Source organism: Chiloscyllium plagiosum, unplaced genomic scaffold, assembly GCF_037043375.1.
Source record: "Chiloscyllium plagiosum isolate Xiang-an unplaced genomic scaffold, Cpla_swu_hap1 HiC_scaffold_14, whole genome shotgun sequence".
Taxonomy (NCBI): Eukaryota; Metazoa; Chordata; class Chondrichthyes; order Orectolobiformes; family Hemiscylliidae; genus Chiloscyllium; species Chiloscyllium plagiosum.
The window spans coordinates 76,578,508-76,602,695 of record NW_028270152.1 but is presented as its reverse complement, the minus strand read 5'-3'; the positions used below and the strand labels follow the sequence as shown (position 1 = coordinate 76,602,695).

The 24,188-nt window shown below is 41.6% G+C and overlaps 1 long non-coding RNA gene across 1 annotated transcript; it reads right to left on the bottom strand.

The window, feature by feature from the left end:
• Positions 1-10,809: 10,809 nt before the first annotated feature.
• Positions 10,810-23,450, bottom strand: LOC122559223 (uncharacterized). The gene is made up of 3 exons (XR_006314376.2): positions 23,110-23,450; positions 22,459-22,853; positions 10,810-12,096 (listed from the first exon to the last, which is right to left on the bottom strand). It is a non-coding gene; the product is annotated as an uncharacterized LOC122559223 (long non-coding RNA).
• Positions 23,451-24,188: the final 738 nt, after the last annotated feature.

The following is a 24,188-nucleotide window of genomic DNA, read 5'->3' as shown; positions in this document are numbered from 1 at the left end:
CAAACAGTGGGATGAGGACAACACTGCCAGTTGTGAAGAACACTGCCCATTACCGTCAATTTCTGTTTTAGAACCTGTACTGCCATTCAATTAATTAATCACTAATCTTGCTCGCCCACTCCCCTTTTTCTTCAATTCCTCAAGAGCTTCTATCTCGGTCTTAAATATATTCAAGGATGGCGAATCCTCTAGGGTAGAGAATCCCAAAGGTTCACAAATGTTTGAATGAAGATATTTCTCCTCAGCTGAGTACAAAACGATCAAACCCTTATCCTGAAGTCATAGAGCTGTACAGCATGGAAACAGACCCTTCAGTACAACTCATCCACGCCAACCAAATATCCTAAATGAATCTAATCCCATTTGCCAGCATTTGGCCCGTATCCCTCTAAATCCTTTTTATTCATGTACTCATCCAGATGTCTTTTAAATGTTCTCATTGTGCCAGCCTCCACTACTTTTTCTGTAAGTCATTCCATATATGCACAAACCTCTGTGTGAAAAAGCTGCCCCTTGGGTCGCTTTTAAATCTTTCCCCTCTCACCTTAAACTATCCCCTCTCGTTTTGAACTCTGCTACCCTGGTCAAAAGACCTTGACCTATTTAGCCTCTCCCTATAGTGCAAACCTTCCAATCCTTATAAATATTTTCTGAACCCTTTCAAGTTTCGCAACGTTCTTCTTATAGCCATGAGACCAGAATCACCTCGCATTTATCTGCATTGAACTCCATTTGCCACCTTTCAGCCCAGTTCTGCAGTTTATCCAAGTCTCCCTGCAACCTGTAACATTCTTCCACACTGTCCATCACTCCACCGACTTTAGTATCATCTGCAAACTTACTAACCCATCGCTGTGCCTGCGTCCAAGTTGTTTATAAAAATGATAAACAGTAATGGTCCCAAAACAGATCTTTATGGCACACCACTAGTAACCGGACTCCAGGCTGAATATTTGCATCAACCACCACTTGTTGCCTTCTTATCGAAAGCCAATTTCTCATCGAAACTGCTAAATCACCTTCAATCCCATGGTTCCGCATGGTAGTAGCCTACCATGTGGAACCTTATCAAAGGCTTTGCTGAAGTCCATGTACACTACGGCAACTGCCCTGCCCTCATCTACATGCTTAGTCACCTTCTCGAAAAACTCAATGAGGCTTGTGAGACATGACCTCCCCTTGACGAATCCATTTTGATTATTTCCAATCAAGTTATTGCTTGCGAGATGATTATAAATCCTATCTCTCATAATCCTTTCCAAAACTTTTCCTACAACAGACATAAGGCTCACCGGTCTATAATTAACTGGGTCATCTCTACTGCCCTTCTTGATCAAGGGCACAACATTTGCAATCCTCAAGTCCTCTGGTACTAAACCTGTAGACAATGATGACTCAAATATTAAGGCCAAAGGCTCTGCCATCTCCTTCCTAGCTTCCCAGAGAATTCTCGGAAAAATCCCACTTTTGTCTTTAACAGGCCCTGTTCCTACCTTCGTCATCCTTTTACTCCTCACATATCTATAGAAAGCTTTAGGGTTCTCATTTATTCTATTTGCTAAAGACTGCTTATGTCCCCTCCTTGCTCTTCTGTAACTCTCCATCGCCTCATCTGAACCAGCTCGCCTCAACATCACATAAGCCTCCCTCTTCACCTTTAACAAGAGATATGATTTCTTTAGTAAACCACATTCCCTTACCTTATCACTTCTTTCTTGCCTGACAGGAACAAAGCCAGCAAAGACACGCAATATCCGTTCCTTAAACCAGCTGCACATTTCGATTGTCCCCATCCCCTGCATTTGCTGCCCCATTCTGTTGCCTCCTAAGTCTTGCCTAATTGCATTATAATTGCCCTTTCCCCATTTATAACTCTTACCCTGTGGCATGTACCTATCCCTTTTTATTGCTAAACTAAACGTAACCGAATTATGGTCACTCTCTCCAAAGTGCTCACTTATCACTAAATCAAACACCTGGCCTGGTTCATTACCAAGGACCAGATACAATGTGGCTCCCCTCTTGTCGGCCCTTCAACATACTGTGTCAAGAAACCCTCCTGCACACATTGGACAAAAAGTGATCCATCCGACATATTAGAGTTATAGCATTCCAGTCAATGTTGGGGAAGCTAAAGTCCCCCATAATGACCACTCTGTTCCTTTCACTCCTGCCCAGAATCAATTTGCCAATCATCTCCTCCACGTTCCTGGAACTTTGCGGAGCCCTATAAAAAACTCCCAGGAGTGTGACCCCTCCTCTCCTGTTTCTAACCTCAATCCATACCACCTCAGTAGACAAGATTGATAAGTCCCCTGGGCCAGACCAGATTTATCCTAGGCTGCTCCAGGAAGCGAGAAAGGAGGTTGCTAAGCCACTGGCGAGGATATTTGCCTCCTCATGCTCCACGGGAGTCGTACCGGAGGATTGGAAGGAGGCGAATGTTGTTCCTCTTTTCAAGAAGGGTAATAGGGAAATCCCTGATAATTACAGACCAGTCAGTCTTATGTCTGTGGTCAGCAAAGTTGTGGAAAGAATTCTGAGGGATAGGATTTATGACTATTTGGCAAAGCATAGTGTGATTAAAGGCAGTCAGCATGGCTTTGTGAGGGGCAGGTCATGCCTCACAAATCTTATTGAGTTCTTTGAGGAGGTGTCAAGACAGGTCAACAATGGTAGAGCAGTGGATGTGGTGTATATGGACTTCAGCAAGGCATTTGATAAGGTTCCCCATGGTAGGCTCATTCATAAAGTCAGGAAGTATGGGATACAGGGAGATTTGGCTATCTGGATTCAGAATTGGCTGGCTGACAGAAGACAGAGAGTGGTTGTAGATGGAAAATATTCTGCCTGGAGGTCAGTGTTGAGTGGGGTCCCACAGGGCTCTGTACTTGGGCCTCTGCTCTTTGTAGTTTTTATAAATGACTTAGATGAGGAGGTTGAGGGGTGTGTTAGTAAATTTGCAGATGACACAAAGGTTGGAGGTGTCGTCAATAGTGTAGAGGGCTACTGCAGGCTGCAGCATGATATAGACAGGATGCAGAGCTGGGCTGAGAAATAGCAGATGGAGTTCAACCTGGATAAATGTGAATTGATGCATTTTGGAAGGTTGAACTCGAATGCTGAATATAGGATTAAAGACGGGATTCTTGGCAGAGTAGAGGAACAGAGGGATCTGGGTGTGCAAGTACATAGATCCCTCAAAGTTGCCACCCAAGTGGATAGGGTTGTTAAGAAAGCATATGGTGTTTTGGCTTTCATTAACAGGGGCATCGAGTTTAAGAGCCGTGAGGTTTTGCTGTAGCTCTACAAGTCCCTGGTGAGACCACACTTGGAATATCATGTCCAGTTCTGGTCGCCCTACTATAGGAAAGACACAGAGGTTTTGGAGCGGGTGCAAAGAAGGTTTACCAGGATGCTGCCTAGACTGGAGGGCTTGCCTTAAGAAGAGAGGTTGAATAAGCTTGGACAAATCGAAGTCCCAGGTACCTATCCATTTTGCAAGCTCACCTATCTTATTCCGGGTACTCCTGGCATTGAAGTAGATGCACTTCAAACCAGCTTGCTGTCTGCCAGCACACTCCTGTGAGCGTGAAATCCTGTCCATGTCCTCCCTACTCTCATCCTTTTGTGCACTGTAACTACACCTCAGGTTCCCATCACCCTGCTGAGCTTGTTTAAACCCACTAGCAAATTTCCCAACCAGGATATTAGTACCCCTCTGGTTCAAGTGAAGACCATTTGTAGAGGTCCCACCTTCCCCAGAATGAACCACAATTATCCATAAACCTGAAACCCTTCTTCCTGCACCATCTCTGCAGCCATGTGTTCAGCTGATATCTCTCCCTGTTCTTCGCCTCACTATCACGTGACATGGGTAACAATCCAGAGATAACAACTCTGTTTGTTCTCGCTCTCAGCTTCCACCATAGCTCCATGAAATCTTGCCTTACATCCTTATCCCTCTTTCTACCTATGTCGTTGGTACCTATGTGGACCACAACTTTGGGCTGGTAACTCTTTCTGTTCAGGACCCCAAAGACATGATCTGAGACATCACAGACCCTGGCAGTTGGGAGGCAACACACCAACTTTGAGTCTCTTTCGTTCCCAACAAACCTTCTGTCTGACCCTCTCACTATTGAGTTCCCAATGACTAACACTCTCCTCCTTTCCCCCCCCACTCCTTCTGTGCAACAGGGACAGATTCTGTGCCAGAGACCTGCACCCCAGTGGATGCCCCTGGTAAGTTGGCCCCCCTCAACAGTATCCAAAACAGTATTCTTGTTTTTCAGGGGAACGACCACAGGAGATCCCTGCACTGACTGTTTATTCCCCCTTCGATCAGTTAAGCAGCTTTCTTCATGCCTAGGAGTAACTACTTCCCTGTAACTCTTATCTAACACAGACTCTGCCCCCCAAATGATCTGAAGTTCATCCAGCTCCCGCTCCAGTTCCCTAATGTGGATTGGAGGAGCAAGAGTTGGGTGCACTTCCTGCAGATGAACTTGGATAATACAGCAAGGGGCCCAGCAATCAATTCCCTAGCATTTCTTTATTTGTTGTCACCTGCATGTAGCATTTTATAGACTATACGAAGGTCTAGTTTCTGATTAGAGAGCAAGCACAAAGGGACTAAGTTTGGCACACAACACTTGACATTTTAGACGCAACAAAAGGTCTTTTCAGGACCATTCTGGGCAATTCTTAGTGCCAAGTGAAACTTTAATCAGTCCTTTGCTTTGTTACAATTATGATTTTTTTTCAATTGTTTTGAAATTTTTCAACTGTAAGGTAAAATGTAGGTCATGTGACCTATACTAGCATCTGCTTAGGAAAGGTCTGTGTGATGAAGCTGCTAATAATTACAGGAAAGCCTAGATTGTACCACAAAAACAAAGGTGCAAAGTATTTAAATTTGGAGACAGCAGCATCACCTGAGTACTAACAGTGGAGATGCTGAGTTTCTGAAGTTCCCAGTAAAGTGTTAAGGATTTTGGATTGTAAACAATCCATTTGCTTCCAAAATGAAGCAGATCAGGCTGACAAAGATAGTTAATTGCTATCGAGTTGAATACAAGGCCCATATGTCTCACGTTACTATGGTGATCGCCTTTGAGTTGGAAAAGAAATGGAGAAAGTTACTACATTAGGAATGTGGTTGGCAACTTGTGCTCAAATTTAAAAGACCAAATTCATGAGGCATATAACAAAGCTGGTTAATTCACCTAAATTGTACTGCAGGGAGGATCTCTAGGAAGACCAATAAAAATATTTATTGGAGATCACGGCAGATTCTACATTCAGCTGGCAGTTCTTAAAGGGACAATTGAAAACGCCATCAAAAAGGTTTAATTGCATTTTTGTGGAAGCAAAGAGTAGAAGTGTTCTTGTTCCACTCCCCTGCATATCACTGGTAGTCTGGCCTTTGGTCTCTAATTTGTGCTTTCAAATTCACACCATACTCAACTGTAGGCACTGCCAGCTTGCTCCAATTATTTAAATGTGCCTTAAGGATTGACACTGATGGATTCATGTATTATGAAACAAAGATGTTCCCTCTGCTCATCGTGACCTACAGGTATGAATGAATTTCAACATCTGTTTTTCCCTGAGTGTTTTATCTTTTCCCCATTTTTTTCTTAATTGCTATCTCTCCATAATATTTTTGATTCTGAGGAAGTTAAAACTCAATTGACAACTGATTTATGTTTTCTCAATGCATGCTCTTTGTCTTTAACATTTTCTATTTTTGTTCCAGAAGCAAATTATATAAACTGAAGCAGGAAAAGACTTCTCCCATCAATGAAAGAAGACACTGTTGCTGAATCTATAATGCACCAAGTTCTGTTTTGATAGCTTGCAATAAATGACTGCTGACATCTTTTTTAAATGCAGGAGATCCAATCTAATCCTGAGACTGCACATTATATCCACAATTATTCAGCTCAACTGGTAACTTCCCCAAGATACAAAGTGATCTAGGTTTGTCTAATACATTGAGGAGAAAGTGAGGTCTGCAGATGCTGGAGATCAGAGCTGGAAATGTGTTGCTGGAAAAGCGCAGCAGGTCAGGCAGCATCCAGGGAACAGGAGAATTGACGTTTCGGGCATAAGCCCGAAGAAGGGCTTATGCCCGAAACGTCGATTCTCCTGTTCCCTGGATGCTGCCTGACCTTGTCTAATACATTGCATCAGTGGTATAACACTTTGATCTTTTACTTATAAATTGTGTCCTATGTATCCTGCCCAACTAGCTAACTCACAAAAAAAAACGGTGCTCCAAAAATGTGTATTTTCAAATCACCACTATAACGTGGTGTCAGTGTGAGTTTCAACTCACACTGTTATAGTTAATCTAAAAACAAGAGTGCGTTGTTGGGATTTTTTAATATATTGGAAATTAAAACAGATTCTTCTCAATCCACAAATGTCTGTGTATAACGATGCTTTTCAAACACAAAACTAGTTCTTGAAAGTCTTTCTAAATCTTTCATATTTAGTATTCTGTTAGAAAAAGTGACCTTGAGCAATAGACTTATTTTTTAATGAACATACAGTCAAATTCTGAGATTATCTACGAATCCAAGCTGTTCGCACAGCCCTTGCATGCTGGGAGTGCGTATCAATGCATTGCTGACCATGGGCCAATACAGTTCAGTGAGGACAAGGATGCTAAATCAATACAACTTGAAAGTTAGGGCACAAACAGTATAATATATTTGCTGTCCATACGAATTTGTGCCTTTCAATTTCTGAAATTACTTCTTCAGTTTTGAACTGAGAGATAGGATAATTAAATTCTACCCTTCAATATTTTATTTGTTGCACAGTAATGCATTGTGCTCTTCATTGTTCACTAACCTACATTACAATAGGAAAGGATATAGGTGAGACATTAAATAGGCTGGAGTGTCTTTTGATACAGCTTTTCATCACCATTCAGATTGGGGTCATTGAAGTATAAACTGTTTTTACCCTCTTCTGAAAGATTTCAACTTCACATACAGTGCCATTTTACTCAAGTGACTCGTCTTCAGATGAGTCGATACTGAAATTTCCAAAGTTATTCAATTATAGAAAGCACCTGTTTGACCTCAGTCCTCACTCAACCTTCACATGAACGCAATTTCTTTTCTCCCAAAAGTATGTTCTGGATTTGTGTAGAATTTATTATAGTATTCCTCATGTCCAGTGTGATGCACTCTGCTGGTTGAAAGTTCTTTGAGTTGTTCATCATCCAATACTTTTCACCAGGTGTTTCACAACTCTTATGATGTCCCAAGTTTATTCTTTTTTTATTATATACAGATTTTCAATCATCTTGACAGGCCTCTTACTTTACAGATTCTATAAATGGCAGATCCAAAACAAAATAGTTTGTGTCTTTTTTATTTCCTCCCACAGTCCAAAAGATGTGCAGGTCAGGTGAATTGGCAACGCTAAATTGCCCATCGTGTTAGGTGCATTAGTCAGGGGTAAATGTGGGGAGATGGGTCTGAGTGGGTTGCTGTTCGGAGGATCAGTGTGGACTTATTGGGCCAAAGGGCCTGTTTCCACACTGTAGGGAATCTAATCTTGACTTTCAAATTGTACTTCGCATCCTCGTCCTCACTGAAGTGCATTGGCCCATGTTTAGCAATACAGATTTTAAAATTCTCATTCTTGTGTTCAAATATGCTATGGCCTCACCACTTTGTAACTTTCAGAACTACAACCCTTTTTGATTTCTGCAAATCTGCAATTTCGGCCTCTTGCATATCTTTGATTTCCACCCTTTGTTGGTAATTGCTTTCAGATATTAGTTATTTCTGAAGTTCTCTCTTCTAACCCATTCTGACTACTTTTTTAAGATTTAAATTTGGTTCTGACCAAGTTTTTAGCTTAATAGATCCCTATGTGACTTGGTGCTAAATTTTATTTGAAATTACTGCTCCAAAGGGGCTCGGGATGTTTTCTTATATTTAAAGGTCTATATAAATGTAAGCTATTGACTGTTCCAAGGATTATGTTATTTTTGCACTACAGACTTGGGAAGTCATGTGGAGTGGTGAGAATCAAAAGGGTTAGAGAGTTCTCAAGTATGCTATAAATTTCAGTCAAAGATTTTGGTAAATACACCAATACTTATTTTGCCAGAGTTGAATTTGAGCTTGAATGAAACCGAGTAATTTTCAGTCAACTGATCTTCTGGAATCTCTCCAGTTGTAATGAGGCTTTGGATCTAACTTCATTGTCCTCAGGCACTCTTTATGCTTTCACCCACTTAAAAGGAACAGCTTTTATAGCTGTTTCACTTGGTTGATTCGTGAAATTGTTGACAGTGAATTTGATTCCCTTGCAGGATAAGCTGGCATCGAGTGGCCAAGTAGTAGCAATGCTGCTGAACCTATTAGTAATGTCAGTTCGTGTTGAGGAGCCTTTCCAAAAATAACTTTTTTCATTCATGTCACACTTTATAATCCTCTTGGAGACTAACAACCAAAGGTTCCAAATGAAGAAAATATATGCACAAGACTTCACTTCTACAACTAGTACTTCAAAAATCAAAACCAGTCAAACATATACTAACTGGCAAAATGCATTCAAAAGAAACTGGGATCCAAGATGGCGACGACCCAGCAAGTCTGAGTCTGTAGTTCTCTGCCCAAGACTCAGGCAAAGTGGGCTGCCCGCCTCCACCACACCTACCAAACCATTCAAATTAACTTTTATTCAATACAGTTAGTCATTTTGCATCAAACTTGAGTAGTTTGGTGCTCTGTTAAAATGACTAAGGGAAAGAATGCCCACAGCTCACAGGAACCCCTCCCCCACCCTCCCCAGCTGCAGCAGGTGTCCGCAGCCGCCCCGGGCAACTTACCTACGGTGGCAAGCCTTGTTGCAATGATTACCAAGCTTGAAGAGAAGATCGACACCTTCATAGAAGAGTCCAGGAGCAGGTGGGAATCGTTGTCAGTTGCGCTGCAAAAGCACGACAGAGACACAGAAAAAATTGAACATAGAGTTGGAGTGGCAGAGCTAAAGGCTGCGACCTCCGAGGCTGCTGCAGAATCGGCCATTGGTCGTGTCCGGACTCTCGAACAGTCCGGGCCTTAGAAGATCACATCAATGACCTTGAGAACTAGGGTCGTCGAAAAAATATTCGTTTGCTGGGCTTTCCCGAACAGGAAGAGGAAGGTCAGGTTACAGTGTTTCTGGAGCAGTGCCTCCCTCAGATGTTGAAGCTGGAGGCTGGATCAGGCCAAGTGTGGGTAGAATGGGCCCACCGGGTTGCAATACGCAGGCCTGGGTCAGGATGGGGTTCTTCCTCCCGGGGGGTCTCGGACTTGCCAGGACGATTATGGTTAGTCATTCGATTAAATGGTGCACCTGGAATGTCAAGGGGAGTAATTCACCAGTCAAAAGGAAGAAAATATTATCAAAACTCAAAAATGAAAGGGTTGATATAGCTCTCCTACAGGAGACACATTTACTGGATAAAGAACACTTGAAATTACAACAGGGTGGATTTGATCAGGCCTTCTTTTCATCTTTCAGTTCAAAAAATAGGGGAGTAGTCATTCTCATTCGGAAGAATCTCCCTTTCAAAATCTTAAGTCAGATAAAAGATGATTCTGGACGGTACATACTGATTAAAGCACTTATAAATGGAGAAGAATATTGGCTTTTGAATCTTTATTTTCCCCCCGCGCATCCTTTCAAATTTATAATGGAAGCTTTCTCCAAACTGAGCAGGAAGAAAAGTAGTTAAAGTCATCACTTCACAGAATGGATTATAGATATTTTCTAATCAGCTTGCACCCTGGCCCCAAGATAGGGACACTACCATTGCATCATATTTGCCCGTTTGTCCTTGGACTGTGGGATTGCTCAAGTGCTGCCTCAGAGAAGTGTCACTGATCGTATCTCATGTCTTCTTTCAAGATAACAGTACTCATATTCCCAGCACTGTTAATCTACCCCACCACAGTCTCTCAGCTAGCTAACTCTACTCAGGCTACGTAGTGCAATCTGAAGTCAGGCCTTCATCATGCTTTTCTTTCCAGGATTTTGGCTGAGATGATGCTGTGATGGTCCAGAGCAGAAGAATGGAAACCTGAGTAACAGAAACTGACTATCAGCCAGTAAGGTCTATGCATAGCATGATGGAAAAAAAAAAGTTAAATGCTCTTTCTCTGAATGTGTAAAGCATTCACAGTAAAAGAGACAAACTATTAACTCACCAGAGACAACATTACAAATATGACAAAGTGACTAAGGTAAGGAACTAAGTTCCAGCATATCCATATTTTTGAAAAGACAGAATGGCAAAGGAGGGACAGCTCTGACAGTAAAAGATGGGATAAATCAGTGAGAATACATTGTGGCTCTGCAGCATGGAAATTAGGAATAATATGGGTCAAAAAATATGGCTGGAGTCATTTTTAGACTAATAAGTTGAGGTAAATTGTTGGAGAAAATATTAAACAAGAAATAGTTGGAGTGTAATAACACTATTTCTGAGAGACTTTAGACTTCATATTGACTGAGAAGTAAATTGGCGAGATGGTCTAATATATAAGTTGGTTTCACAAAAAAATCCTACAATATATTGTGGAACTGACTAGGGATAAAGTTATAAAATATCACATTAAAAAAAATCTCACATTTTACCAAAGTATGAAACAATAATAGATAAGCAGAATCACTCTTTTAAGTCATTAAAATGTTGATGTTCAGCAGCACTTGGTTGTACGTAAAGAACGTAAAGTTACCATTCCAGTAAAGACAAGCAATGAGGATAGCAAATGGCACGTTAGTCTTTATTGCAAGTGGTTTGGAGTATAAGAATGAATAATTGTACAGGGTTTTGGTGAGATCACACTGCAATATTGATTCCTAAAATTCTGAAAATATGTACTTGCATTGCAGACAGTACAGTCGTTGGTTCATTAGATTTGGGTTCCTCAGATAAAAGGGTTGTCCTATTATGGGAGTTTGAGTAAACTGGAGTTCAGAGATAATCTTATTGAAACATTAAAACCTGCAGTGGACTTGACAGGGTGGACACTAAGAAGTGTTTCCCTGGCTGAGGAATACGGAACACAGGCAGAGTGTCAGGCTGTACAAGATATTGGTTAGGCCACCACTGGAATACCACATTCAATTCTGGTCTCCCTGCTAAAGAAAGGACCTGGTGAAACTTGAAAAGGTTCAGAAAAGATTTATTAGGATGTTGCCAGGTTGGGTTTTGAACTATAGGGAGAGGCTAAATAGGCCAAGGTCTTTTGACTAGGGTAGCAGAGTCTGAAACTAGAGGGTATAGGTTTAAGGTGAGAAGGGAAAGATTTAAAAGGGACCTAAGGGACAACTTTTTCACACAGAGGTTTGTGTATGTGTGGAATGAGCTGGAGGCTGGCAGAATTACAACATTTAAAAGACATCTGGATGAGAACATGAATAAGAAGGATTAGATGGTAGGTACAGGCCAAATGCTGGCAAATGGACTTGATTAATTTAGGATATTTGGTCAGCATAGATGAGTTAGACTGAAAGGTCTGTTTCCATGCTATACAGCTCTATGACTTCAGGATAAGGGTTTGATCATTTTGTACTCAGCTGAGGAGAAATATTTTCATTCCAAGGTTTATGGACCTTTGGAATTCTCTACCTGAGATAGAAGCTCTTGGGGAATTGAAGAAAACAGGGAGTGGACAGGCAAGGAGATTGGTGATTGACTAATTGAATGGCAGTACAGGCTGTGAAACAGAAATTGAGGGTAATGGAAGTGCTCTTCACAACTGGCAGTGTTGTCCTCATTCAACTGTTTGGCTGATGATCTGGCTGTATGAATGACCACCTTCTTAGTGTAACATTTTACACTATTGGTACAGTCCATTTCACAATTATGGTGTTTCAAATAAAAAAGGGGATTGCACATTCCTCTTCCTAGTTCCAATCTGCTGGTCATTCAATCCTCCAAGCATCAGTACACCATTGGAAGCACCCATTTCAGGAGAAACTAGCACCTTCATTGCTGTTAAAGTAAATATTATGGCCAGGCAGCAACAAGTTGTGATGAGGTGCTATTCCTTGAGCTTGTGTTGAATATCACTGGAACAGAAGACAGATGACAATGAGAATACAATAAATAAAAACATACCTACATAGTACTATAATGCAGTAAACAATAAGCAGGAACATCATTAAGCAAAGTTTGATATCAAGCTGAACTGCAGCAAACAACCTGACAGATGCTTTGGAATTGGAAATAATTATGAGCAGCTTGCTTAATTCAACAAGTGATACATTCTAGACTGCTGTGTAGTCACAATCATGTACTCCTTAGAAGTAACATTATTCTATACTCAACGAATCTAATCTAATTAATTCTGCCTCCTGTCATACCTTTTAACAGTTTCCAAATCTACCACAGCTAAATTGATTTACCCCTCATAGCTTCACAGTTTGCTTTGTTCAGGTTGAAGACCTGGATTTAACTTCATAAAATTGAAACATATTATAGTCACTCTTCCCTAAAGACACTTTCAAAAAGATGATGTAATTTGAGTTGAGATCAAATTAAATATCTAATATAGATCTTTAGTTGGTTACTTAATGTACTGTACTAGAAGACAAACCTCTATACATTCCAAGAATTTTCTGTAAGATTAGTAGGGAAATCAACATTTCATGATTGAGTTTGGATGTAATCATACAATTCAAGTAAGTCAAGTATCAATAATTGGATCTCGACTGCATATGCCTCCATGTTTAAATAACAAAGTAGTAAAGAACATTTCAAACAACCTTAGTAAAAACAAAAGCCATGAAATGACAATAACAAAAATAATTGAGGATAACTGACAACTTAAGGAATCAGTTAGGAAAAAATGGGTAACACAAACAGTAATTGCTGGAAAGACTCTGCAGGTCTGGCAGCATCTGTGGAGAGAAAGCAGAGTTCAAGCCTAATGATCCTCCTTTACAACTGTTCTGAAATTTTTTTTTTGCATTTGTGTTTTTTTTAAACAAAATTAATACAAAATAGTGTAACCACTCTACAATATAATAACAGCATCAATATAAATTTAAAAAACTAATTAGCTACTTTACAAAATATCAAAACAAAATAAGATATAAGAAAGAAGACTTTCTTATAAAATAAACTACAGTATATAAAACAAACTACAGTATAGTACATAACAACAAAAAAAAGTAAATAAATAAACATTCAAACTAAAATTATATCAAGTCATAACAAGACCCTTATTTATGCGGGATTCTTCCTCCCAGGGGGCCCCCGAACCGACAAACATCATCCTCATGGCTAAACAAAGGCTCTAGACAGTCTGACCAATACATCTGCATCGGTGTAGTTCAAGAAGGGCCGCCATGTTCTATAATACAATTCCGTTTTTTGCTGCAGCATATTCGTAAGAAAGGGGAATATGTTCCATAACTATCCTATGTCAATTCAAAAGCCCTGGGGGACTTTCCAATACCCAACTTGCTAAAATGCCATTCCTTGCACAAAAGGAGAGGATAGTAAACAATTTATTTCCCTATGCATCTAGAGAAGGAAGATTTGGAAAGCCCAAAAGGAGACACACTGGGTCCAACCCAATCTCGGTTTTTCAAAATCTCTGCCAAGGCATTTGCTCCACTGTCCCAGCATCTACGAATTTTATGGCATGTCGATAAACAACGAGTGAGAGTACCAACTTCTATTTTACATTTAGGGCACATTGGGGACGCTCCAGCCTTAAACTATGCAAGCCGCTCTGGTGCTATATGAGCCCTATGAAGTATCTTCAATTGAATAGCTCGAGTCCTATTGCAGATAGAGACCTTCCTGGCATTTTCCCAGATATCCATCCAAATCTCTAAGAAGATTTTCATCCCTAATTCTTGAGTCCTGGTTTTATATAGACGTTCCATGTCCTTCAATACCTTATTACCTAACAGGTGATAGAGAGTACTGACTAAGGGTGCACCCATCGGTCGAAGCACTCTCCTTTCCATATCTGATTTGTAAGGATTAGTCATCAATGTTGTCTTTTTTTTGTACGAAGTCTCGTACTTGAAAATATCAAAAGAAGTCCTTGCTAGGTAACCTGAACTTCTGACGCAACTGTTCGAAGGACGTCATGACCTCCCCAAGCAGGAGATTCCTCTGGACTCCCAAATTTTAAATCCAGCATCTGTCAAGCCTGGCTGAAATCCCAATGTTCCCACTATTGGAGTAAAAGGGGAGGTTTTTTGTAAGTTACCCTCACCCTGTCATATCATCCTCCAAACTTTTATTGTGTTTAGTATAATTGGGTTTTTACAATGATCCATGATAATTCTCATCTTATCCATAAATAATAGAGTGATGAGGGGGCATTTTGCTCGGGAAGTCTTGCTATCCAGCCAAATTGATTGTGGATCACAAGAGACCCAATCAGCCACATATGATAGCAGGGAACTCAGTTGGGACTTCCTAAAATCAAGAAAATCTAGGCCTCCCCTTACTTGGGGAGCTGCAACTTATCTAATTTAATAAGGGGCTATCCATGATTAGATTACTTAGATTAGATTACTTGCAGTGTGGAAACAGGCCCTTCGGCCCAACACGTCCACACCAACCCGCCGAAGAGCAACCCACCCAGACCCATTCCCTTACTTTTACCCCTTCATCTATCACTACGGGCAATTTAGCATGGCCAATTCACCTAAACTGCACATCTTTGGACTGTGGGAGGAAACCGAAGCATCCGGAGGAAACCCACGCAGACACAGGGAGAATGTGCAAACTCCACACAGACAGTTGCCAGAGGTGGGAATTGAACCCGGGTCTTTGGCGCTGTGAGGCAGCAGTGCTAACCACTGTGCCACCCAAATAAAAGAACCAAGTCAACCATAAAGCTTACGCTGCACCTGTCTCGGCTAGATCAAAGGAAGCATTTTCATGGGGTATAATAGGCGAGGGAGAATATTCATCTTTACCAAAGCTGTTCTTCTTAACCAGGATATCTTCCCAAAATTGGAGGTCCTGCCTTATTTTCTCCAATAAATGCTTATAAATGCTTTATGTAGCTCACCAAATACTGGGGTAATAAAAATACCTAAATAGAGAAAACCTCCCAGTGACCACCAAAAGGGAAAGTAGGATCCAAAATTGGATATGCTGTAAGACCTCCTAGCGGCATGGCCTCTGATTTCGTAAAATTAATTTTGTACCCGAAAACATACCAAATGAATTAACCATTTGAACTAAGTGGGGCACAGATGTCAATGGATCATTTAAGAAAAGAAGGACGTCATCCGCATAAAGAGTAATTTTATGCTTGCCCGATCCTACCTCTGGGGCCGTTATATTGGGGTCACTTTGGATAACTTCTAAAGCGGGTCGATCACTAGTGTAAATAGTAGTGGTGAGAAGGGCATCCTTGACGATAACCTCAACCAACACTAAAACTATCCAATCTTATGCCGTTGGTAACCACCACTGTTTTTGGGTTGTTATATAACAGAGCGACCCCATTTGGTAAAAACCTCTCCAATGCCAAACCGCTCCATAGTATAAAAAATGGTATGGCCATTCCAACTGGTCGACTTGCTTTCTCTACATCTAGGGAGATTACTAATCCCGGTATTGTTCTTGCTGGCAGACTTGTACCATATTTAATACTATTCTGATATTTTTAGTAGATCTGCAACCCTTAATAAACCCTGTCTGATCCTCTTTTATAATAAACGGTAAAACTCTCTCCAGTCTTAATGCCAGCATTTTTGAGAGGATTTTAAAGACCACGTTCAATAAGGATAAAGGTCTATATGAAGTATAGTCATCTGGGGCTTTTCCTTTCTTAAGAATGAGAGAGATATTTGCCTCTCTCAGAGAGGGCAGGAGACTACCCTGACTATATGAATAGTTATACATATCATTGTGGGCGGCACGGTGGCCCAGTGGTTAGCACTGCTGCCTCACAGCGCCTGTAGACCCGGGTTCAATTCCCGACTCAGGCGACTGACTGTGTGGAGTTTGCACATTCTCCCCGTGTCTGCGTGGGTTTCCTCCGGGTGCTCCGGTTTCCTCCCACAGTCCAAAAGATGTGCGGGTCAGGTGAATTGGCCATGCTAAATTGCCCGTAGTGTTAGGTTAAAGGGGTAAAGGTAGGGGTATGGGTGGGTTGCGCTTCGGCGGGTCGGTGTGGACTTGTTGGGCCGAAGGGCCTGTTTCCACACTGTAAGTAATCTAATCTAATAAGTGGTCTGACCAATTCATCTATAAACTCTTTATAGAACTCAACCTGAAATCTGTCTGGCCTAGGCCCTTTACCGCTCTGGAGCTGCCTCATCGCCTCCTGCACTTCCTGAGTTGTCAGGAGGGCATTCAAAGGAGACACTTGCTCCGAGGTTACGCCCGGAAGGACCAAATCTTTTAAAAAAAGACTCCATCTTCCTCACTCTATCCTCAGTGACTGATGGAGCTCAAAACAGAACTTACTAAATCACTTTTTAGAATCACAAGTCAAAGTACCAGCACCTTCTCTAATAGATGCAATAGATTGGGGAGCCTCTTTCTTTCTGACAAGGTATGTTAGATACCTGCCCAGTTTATCGCCATGCTCAAATAATCTCTGCTTTGCAGTTTAGGTAAGTGCGGTATTCAAAGTAACCCTGAGGGCGTAATCTGCTGTAATTTAGTAATGGACGGCCTATCAACATACGCTGACTCAGCTGCCTTCAGGCAGACGCTGTTGTCCTCCCTTTTGTCTTTTCCAGGTTGCAGAATATGACATGATCAAGCCGCGCGCATATGCCTTAGCGGTCACTGGTCGTACCCAAGTTAATGTCCCAGAAAGCTTTAAATTTCTGCTAGAAGTATTCTAGAAACTCAGTAGGAAAGGGTCCATACGCCAATACCAGGAACCCCATCTTGTCACCACTAGTCTCGACTCCATATACACTGCTGCATGGTCAGGAATAGCTTTATTCTCTATTTTACAAGACAATATTGAATTCAGAAAGGTCGAAGTGACAAAAAAAAAATTGATTTTGGTAAATCTCTACGCTCAGGGTGAAGATACCATCACACATCTACCAGTCCCAACTCCCTATTCAGATCAGCCAACTGCCTATATCTCAGAGATATAGCCATAGAGCTCCTAGGTATCCTGTCCACCTCGGGATTGATAATACAATTAAAATCTCCCCCTATAATTATGTTACGCATCCTGAGGTTCATCAACTTGGAGAATGAATCTGTTATGAATTTAAAAGGATGTGCCGGGGGGCAATATACATTCAAAATCCTGTACTCCTCTCCATATATTAGAGCTTTAAGTATTATAAACCATTCGGACTCCTCTTTTAACTGGCTTAACATTTAGAACAGAAGATTCTTCTGGATAAGAATGGCCACTCCCCTCCTTTTCAAATTGAAAGGTGAAAAGAACACCTGATCAAATCCTCCCTGCTGCAGCTTCAAATGCTCCTTATCAAGTAGATGTGTCTCCTGTAAAAAGGAGACACCCTCAACCCTCTCTTTTTTAAGACATGATAGAATCTTTTTCCTTTTAATTGGCGAGGGGCTCCCTTTAACATTCCCGGTGCATCATTTAAACGAATGGCTAGCTATGATCGTTCAAGAAAGTCTGAGACACCCCAGAAGGAAGAACCCCACTCAAAAAGCTCACACCAGCACCCCCACCCTCTAGCTTATCTCTCCACGCTTCAGGCTCTCTGCCTTTCTTCCTGATGAAGGGCTTTTGCTCGAAACGTCGATTTTGCTGCTCCTCGGATGCTGCCTGAACTGCTGGTCTCTTCCAGCACCACTAATCCAAAACCCACTCAAAAAGCATTGAGTAGAGACTGTAAACAATTCACATAAATTTAAAAATGCAACCTTTGAAACAACTAAATCAAAACTACTAAGAACTACTCCTAAGAAATAATAACATAAGACATAACTAAAAGAAGACTTTCCCCCTTGTCCACAGGGGGCACTCCTACCATCCAATAATCCCACCACAACTCCTTCCAGCTAGAACCATTCCCTCGGCCCAGACATTGCAAAATAAGATAAACAAATACCAATGTCTTATAATACAGAAGCTAAAAGTGGGCAAACAACTCACCCCCCTCCATATTATTACTCTAGGTGTTCTTAACAAAGCAGCAAGATGAAATAAAATATATAAAATTACAATCCCATCAAATATTAAAGGAAAACTCAAAAACATCGCTCAACAACCAGATAAACCAAGCAAGTTTAACAAGAGTTAAAAGAAAGAAGCCCCCAAGGAAGGATGAAAAAGAGAAAGGGGGGAGGAGGAAAACGGGGATAAAATAAAATAATTGTCCATACAGTTCAAATCCTTCAGTCTATGTGAGAGCATCCAAAAGTTCTTCTGCTTTTTCCGGCGATCCGAAGTTATACACAAACTGTCCGTGGCTGAAGTGCAACGTTGCCGGGTATCTCATGGAATACTGAATATTTAAATCCCTCAGACGCTTCTTTACTCCGTTAAATGCCTTCCTCTTGCATACCACAACTGGAGAGAAGTCCTAGAACAGCATTATCTTGGATTCCTTGGATACCATAGCTTGGGGATACTTCCCCAAAGCTCTGGAGGCCTCCAGCAACGTTTGCTTTTTCCTGTAGTGCTGGAGTCACACTAGGACTGGGCGGGGGTGCTTGTCTGACCCAGGCCTGCGCACAGCAACCCGGTGGGCCCACTCAACCCGCACCAGGCCTAATTCAGACTCCAGCTTCAGCAGTTGTGGGAGCCATTGCTCCAAAACGTCAACAAGCTGGCCTTCCTCCTCATCGAGGTCGTCAATCTGCTGTTCAGAGCCCGGACCTGACCCACGGAAGATTCAGCAGCGGTCTCGGAGACCGCGGCTCATTATTCCGCCCCTCCACACTGTCCAAGTTTCTCAATCTCTGATGGGGGGGGAAGGAGGTGGTGGTCCCCACTGTTGCAAACTCCGTGATCGTTTACTTTTAGTCATTTTACAATGTACCAAACTGCTAAAGTTTAGTGCTAAATGACTATAGCAGCTGGGAAAAAGCTATTTTTAATAGTTTGAAAAGTGAGCGGAAGGTAGGTACCCTACTTTGTCTGGGTCCTGGGCAGAGCTCAGCAGACTCAGACCTACTGGGTCGCTGCCATCTTGAATCTCTGCTTTCTCTCCACAGATGCTACCTGACCTGTTGAGTTTTTCCAGAAATTTCTGTTTTTGTTTCTGATTTCCAGCATCTGCAGCTCTTTGATTGTTTCAATAGGAGAAATGGGAAGTGACAACAGTCAATATCCATCAGCCTTAAATCATTTAGAGATTGATCATGCTTCCCTTAAACCTATTAGCAATAAGTCTTGAGTTACTTTAATCTTCTGTAATTAATACAAATTCAATTGTGCCTTTACAAAAATTGGCACAATATCTGCTATCAATCTTTTGCATTTTCGGTACCAAACCTTATGTCTGTAAACCTGTAATAAAAGATTAAGGGAAAGGCAACAGTCTCACTTGCATCAATATTATTGGCAAAATGTCTAATCAATAGTTTCCCTTTAGAATAAAATAGTGTTGATTTGCATTTCAGAGCAAGTACAGACAGTACAGCCAAAACATTTTAGCTGTCAATTTTATGGCAAAATAGAAATATTCCTGAGAATATTCCATGTCTGAAGATTTGAATTTGATGTGTGTTTACATATACAAAGACTTCACTTTGACTACACTTTGCATATCTGTAATCATCACAAACACCATTCAGACAAGACAATAATAGGAACATCCCTCACTTTTGGCACTAAAACAAAGACTGCTCCTCGGATGCTGCCTGAACTGCTGTGCTCTTCCAACATCACTAATCCAGAAACTAAGACAAAGACTGCCTAGTTCACTGGATCTAGTCAAGGCAAGGCAAAGCAAGATTCTATGAGCAAGCACATAAGCGCGAAGTGAACAAGCTATTAGAGCTTCAGCTTAGTCCAGTGTGCAAGTTGGGTGTCTCCCCTGTGCGCAAAGTATCCTCAGTTCAACTTTTCAATGAAAGTTGTTGGTGCATCCTGCAATTCAAGCATGTGTTTTCAGATCTTATGGTGACGTTTGGGCTGACTATGGAGAAGTAATGAGTCTGGCAGTGTCCATGTATCTTGTCGAGCTGTGGTTTAACCTAAGCCAGCATGAAGTAGTTTGGTGCAACCCACTCTGATTTCCTTGTCAGGTTTTCCCAATGCTGAGCTTGTTTGACAAGTTTGGAAAGATGAGAAAATGAGGCTATTCGTGGTGTTAAGAAGGTGTTTAACAATCATTAATCCTTGTGAATTGACATCTCATTGCGAATGGGAATCTCACGCCGTCGTTTGTGAAAAGCATAAAAAGTGGAGTGAGACATCTCGACATCAAGATGGGCATGACCACATTTTTCACCTGATTCTGCCAATGTCTTGCTGCAGCTCACATCACCCACACTCCTTTAAGTTTCTACCTTTTGTTTTTTATTTATTTGCCAATTCTCTGTGCTAATGCCACCCCACAACCTATACCATGCACTCTTAACTCATGCAATAATCTTTGATGTGACACCTTTCCAATATATTACTGGTTCCTCTTCATTCACATTGTTCGCTACATCCTCAAAGAGCTTTAATAACTTTGTCAAACACAATTTTTTTGTATCCTCCTTGATTGGAATAAGGCATCTAAATTCATATAACTAACAACTTGGATAATAGCAAAGAACGTCATTTTTCCAAATTTGCTGACAACACCAAATTAGGTGGCATTGTAGATACTGTACATGATAGCAAAAAATTACAAAGGGATATTGATAGATGAAGCGAATGGACTAAACAGTGATCTTCAATTTAAGCAAATCTGAGAATACTCATTTTGGACTGAAAAAGGTTAGGTCAGAGTACTTTCTGGATGGAATGAAGTTAAGACAGTGGATGTCCAAAGAAGCTTGGGGGTTCAGGTGCATAGATCTTTAAAAAACCACAAACAGTTGCAGAAAATAATCTAGGAAACTAGTGGAATGCTGGCTTTTATATATAGTTGACTGGAATATAAGGATGCAGATGTCATGCTGCAGCTATACAAAACCCTGGTTTGACCCCATTTGAAGTATTGAGAGCAGATTTGGGCATCACACCTTTGGAAGGACAAAACGGTCTTGCAGTGAGCACAATGCAGATTTACAAGAATGATACCTAGACTTCATGGGTTGTCTGAATGATATTAACATGGAAAGGCAGGATAGATAGACTATTTCCATTGGTTGGGGATTCTAGAAGTACAGGGCATAGTCTAAAAATCCTGACCTTTCGGGAGAGATGGTTGGAAGCACTTTAGGCATGAAGGGTGGAGGAGGTTTGGAACTCTCATCCACAAACTGCAGTTAATACTAGATTGGTTGTTAATTTCAAATCTGAAAGAGATAAATTTTAGTTAGAAGAAGGTATTAAAGGATATGAATCAAAGATCAGCCATGATTTCAATAAATGATGGAACAGGCATGAGGGCTGAATGGCTCACTCCTGTTCCTAAATGTTCTGCTGTTCCTTTCTTGACAATGGATTCCAACATTTTCCCTATGACAGATACTTAGACTCACTCCCTTTTGTTTGCGATTTTGTTTTCTTTTTTGAACAAAAGAGCCTAGAATATAGTCCATCAGCGAGTTTTGAGAAGATTTGCAGCTTAGGTTGAGGTTCTGGATGTACGTTAGCTCGCTGATTTGGAAGGTTTGTTTTCGTCACCATACTAGGTAGCTTCCTGAGTACCACCATGTCTTTGTGTGAGAAGACATCTGGACTGGGATGGTGGAGTGCAGGCTTGCACAACTCTCCAATGAGAACCAGTCTCTTGATGGCAGCCATCAAATTGTTCAGGGTGCACTGCTCCAGTTTTTGAGCAATGAGAGCCATTGTGTCCCACACACTCGGCTGTTGTTCCAGATCCACCTTGTGTATCTATACTACATTTGACAGTGCCAAGACCACAGGGTTACCTACCAATTTCAGCAGCCTCCAATAACACACTGAACACAGGTATGAACTCCACTGAGGTGACACTATTGGGGCTGGTAGGGGTGCTGGTACCATGCTTCCTTCCTGGATGTGAGCATCATCTTTGCGTGGAGTTAATGACTGTCCTCTGAGGGAAGCGGCTGGATCTCTGCCAATGTGTCAGTGCACTTGTGACATTGTGTCATACAGTACAGAGCAGGTCCCTCAGCTGTTCAAGGCTGCATCAACCTATCTATATTAATCCTACCCTTCAGCACTTAGCCCACAGCCTTGAATATTACGACATTTTTGAGTATTCATCCAAGTACATTTTAAAACGTTGACGTTTCCTGTATCTACTACCCTTCTAGTGCATTCCAGATTTCCACCACTGCCTGAATTCTTTTTTCTCCAATCCTCTCTAAACCTTTTGCCTTTAAATTTATTGTCTATTGCTACTCACCTTTCAAATAAGATGGGCAGCTGCCTTCTATCCATCCTGTCCACGTGCCCCCTCAGCCTTTTCTGCTCCAAAGAAAACAACCCGAGCCAATTCAGCCTCCCGTTACAACTGAACCGCTTCAGTGCAGGCAACATTCTGGTGAATTTTCCTTGCACTCCCTCCAGTGTAATCACATACTTCCTGTAATGAACTCTGGTCAAGATCAGCATTGCAGAGGAATGACAAGTGGTGCGTATTTGATTGCCAGTATTTGAAAGTTCCAGCATCCCTGCAGGTGCCGTCCTGGTCGTCTCCTGCAAGGACGAAGATTCTCTTCTCATATGAAATGAAGACATGAATGTCAGACACCCCTCCAGCTGTTTGGTGTTAATCACCCAGCTTTGGGATATTTTCTCCTGCAATGATATAAAGGGAATAAATGAGAAATGTGCAAGTGGATGATACAGATGTTTGCATTGGTGAACTGGGAGTGGGAGTGTGGGAGGAGATAGTGTGCACAGCATTCGGGATGATTGGTGTGAGAGGATGGATGATGAGTGAGCAAGTGAGGGTAGATGTATACAACAGATGAGGTGTCAGGGTGTGGGTATTAGTGACAGGTGGGTGCAATGGCAGGGATGGAGCTTATCTGAGGTAGCAGTGGGCACTTACCTTGATGGAGAAGAGGTCGTTGACTTTTCAGCAATGCAACCCAGTCGTGACAATCCAAAGATGACATTGACCCAGTTGCACTGTCTGACCAGGCTGGCATTGTCTGGTGGAAAAGCCTCCTTTGACAATCTTCCAGAAATAAAATACCTCTTCACTGCACTATCTCATCCAACTCCAGGTCTGTCTAAAGAGAAACGCGGTGCCAGCCTCTCCTTCTCCATCATTTCTCCTTAATGTTTGGAGGACAGTTGCCAAATGTCAGTGTTCCTCCATGTAGCAGCAGGCGTTCAAAGATGTCTCAACCTCTTTAGATGCTGGCTTTAGGACAAATATCCACTGACTGTCAAGTTCTTCTGGAAAGATGGGGCAGACATTGAATATAGTAATTTTCCCCTTAGGGCAGCAACTGCAAACAATGTGCACATCCTAATTCCTCCAGCAAACTTGACGTGATTCACACTTAAGCCAAAACGATAGTAGGATTTAGCACACAGTTTTAAAATTCTCCGCCATTTACATGACCAACATTATAAATTTTCCAAGCTTAGCTTCTGAGGAAGCAATGTTTACTTCAACTCACAGAACATAAACAGTACAGCACTGTACAGGTCCTTTGGCCCTTGATGTTGTGCCGACCTTTTAATCCTATGCTAAGATCAAACTAACCTACATACCCTCCATTGTACTATCATCCATGTTCCTATCAAAGAGTTGCTTAAATGTCCCTAACGTTATCTGACTCAACTACCACAGTGGCAGAGCATTCCATGCACCCATCACTCTGTATAAAGACATCTCTGACATCTCCCCAAAATCTTCCTCCTATCACCTTAAAATTATGTCCCCTCATGATAGCCATTTCTGCCCTGGGAAAAAAGTCTCTGGCTATCCACTCTATGCCTCTCATCTTGTACACCTCTATCAAGTCACCTCTCAACCTTCTTCGTTCCAATGAGAAACACCCTAGTTTCCTCAACCTTTCTTCAGAAAACATGCCCTCCAGTCCAGGCAGCATTCTGGCAAAGCTCCTCTGCACCCTATCTAAAGCTTCCACATCCTTCTTATAATGAGACAACCAG